Raw genomic sequence first — 2,973 nt, 5'->3', positions numbered from 1 at the left:
AATAATAATAATAAAATAAATAAATAAATGGATAATAGTTAATCTTGTATTATGTAATTTTTACTTCAAGTTTTCAAAAAAAGAGATGAACTTTTGCATCTAGTTTTGTTTTTTTATTTTTTTTTACGGAGTTCTGCTCTTGTTGCCCAGGCTGGAGTGCAATCTCAGCTCACCACAATCTCTGCCTCCCGGATTCAAGCAATTCTCCTTCCTCAGCCTCCCGAGTAGCTGGGATTACAGGAATGCACCAACATGCCCAGCTAATTTTGTATTTTTAGTAGAGATAGGGTTTCTCCATGTTGGTCAGGTTGGTCTCAAACTCCTGATCTCAGGTGATCCACCTGCCTCATCCTCCCAAAGTGCTAGGATTACAGGCGTGAGCCACCGCACTTGGCTGCATCTGTTTTTTTTTTTTTTTTAAAAAAAGACTTATGTTTGTTGAGCCTCTACTATATGCCTGTCCCTGTGCTCAGGGCTTACCTGCACTATAGTGTATAATCCTCACAATCAACCCTTTGAGATAGGTGCAATTTTTATACCTAGTCTATAAGTATTAACTGAGGTACATGGAGGTCGTACAGTTAGCTCAAGGTCGCATCATCACCAATTTTCAGGCACAGGCAGTCTGCTTCAGGGCCAACATTCTCCACCACTGTACTTTGTCCATTCCTTTCCCTCGGAGCGATTCCACACCCTAAGCATTGAGAAGAAAAGAAGCTAACGTATACTGGCGGGAGGGGCAGGGCTACTATTTTTGCAGTGTCTCCTCTGGCCAGTCACTCACACAGGTTCCTCATTGAATTCTCACAACCACACTTTGTGGAAAGAAGTTCTGCTGTCCCCATTTTGCAGATGAAAAGCCCGACGCCCAGAAAGGGTAGGCAACTGACAGGCACAAGACCTGTGAGGAGCTGAAGCCAGATCTGCTGAGATGTCAGCCCTTGCTCTGAACCCGAAATGAGGTGACTAGCTGTCTACCAGCCTCACAGTCTCACAGGTTCCCTCTCACAAGGCCCTTTTCCTCGCACAGAGCAACCATTTGTGCAGCAAGAAACAAAGTGCTGAATAGGGACGAGGCACCTGCCTCCCCTTCCTGTCCCACTGAGCATTGTTACCCCTTGGGATGTGAAAGTAAATCAAATCTTGGGAACCCCAAACTCACTAGGCCAAAGGTTGGGGACTGAATCACACAATACTGTCTTTCCTTTTGTTCTCAGGTGTCATTTCACAGCCCTGTGTCATAGCCTCATCCATAAGCCAGGCTCCCACAAGGATAGGAGGCCACATATATCTTTAGATGGCCTCTCTCAAAATTTGCTCACAAGGAAATTTCTTGTGAGCCCCTAAATCTTTCTGGATAAATATCATCCCCTATAAACTAGCCCTAAAACCAAGTTCTGTTCAATTGCATCCTGACAATGTCAATTGCCCAGCTTATGGACAAGGACAAGACCAGAAATCAACCCCCCACCTACCCTGAGGCAAATGCATAATTGATTTTTCAGCTACTCCCTCTCTTCACGTTCACTTTATCATACATAAAATGTACATTTACTGAGTACTAATCAGAGTCTCATTTGCCCACTGCCCACCCTTCCTCCTTTATTTCCCTTCTGCTTGTCCTTTTCCCTTTAAATACTGAGTTCTCAAAACTCTCTTAGGAAAGCACAGGTTGCAGGATTTTCCCCTGGGTGCATCCTCAAACTTTGGCTAAATAAACCTCTATCAACTCCTCTCAGGCAAGTTAGTCCAAATGGGGAAGACTAGGCAATAAATTTCCTTTCGCCTCTGTCACATAAGTATCTATTGATGAATAACTAGTGTTCAATTTAGGAGACGTTAATTAACTTAGTCCTAAAGGGTTAGGGTTAGGGTTAGGCACAGCGAGCCCTGAAGCTGCACCTAAATTATCTTATCTCCTGTTTATGTGCTAGAGAACCTTCTATTTCTTTAGGTAATTATCAGAATGCTTTTTCCAAGACCATGTCCACAAACCTAACCTAATCTAACCTTTGCTAAACCTAACCTAATCTAACCTACCCTAACCTAACCGAACCTTTGCTAACACAGGTGAACAGCAATCTTTCAGAAAGCACAGCTTTGGAAAACAAAATTCTAAACCACAGAAATATATTTCCCATGTTCCCCTGAATCTCTATGTCTTATTCCAACCCATTTAAACTGTAATAGCCACAGAGAACAGGACCTGAAAACATATGCTCATTAGTTCCCACCAGACCCTGGTGACACAGCCTGTCTTCCCGAGGAAGCCACAGACCCACCCAGGGAGCTTCAGAGTTCCTTCTGCATGAACGTTCAAAATGCTGGCTCTCCTTAGGGCTATGTGGGTGCTGCATGTTGCATGGGACTCGAAGGGGAAAGAGGAAGCAGCAAAGAGGTGAGCAAGGGTTGCAAACTCAATGCCCAGAGACATTAGCAGGGCCATATGAGTGAGTCAGTCTGGGTGGGTGCTGTCTGTATGGAGCAGCAGCCACCCAGCTCCAGCCCACAGTTGTCATGCAAAGATGGATGTCCAGCACCACCAAACTTACCTTTTCTTTTCTTTTCTTTTTTTGATATGGAGTCTTGCTCTGTTGCCCAGGCTGGAGTGCAGTGGTGTGATTTCGGCTCACTGCAACCTCTGCCTCCTGGGTTCAAGCAATTCTCGTGCCTCAGCTTCCTGAGTAGCTGGGATTACAGGTGTGCACCACCATGCCCGGCTTTTTAAATTTTTAGTAGAGACGGGGTTTCACCGTGTTGGTCAGGCTGGTCTCAAACTCCTGACCTCATGATCCGCCTGCCTCGGCCTCCCAAAGTGCTGGGATTACTGGCATGAGCCACTGCACCTGGCCAAAACTTAACATTTTTAAAAAGAAAAGTCAGGCCGGGCGCGGTGGCTCAAGCCTGTAATCCCAGCACTTTGGGAGGCCGAGACGGGCGGATCACGAGGTCAGGAGATCGAGACCATCCTGG

The sequence above is a fragment of the Rhinopithecus bieti genome, unplaced genomic scaffold, assembly GCF_001698545.2.
Source record: "Rhinopithecus bieti isolate Rb0 unplaced genomic scaffold, ASM169854v2 scaffold_7648, whole genome shotgun sequence".
NCBI classification, from domain to species: Eukaryota; Metazoa; Chordata; class Mammalia; order Primates; family Cercopithecidae; genus Rhinopithecus; species Rhinopithecus bieti.
The sequence above is the reverse complement of the archived record's forward strand: the minus strand, read 5'-3'. Positions refer to the sequence as shown.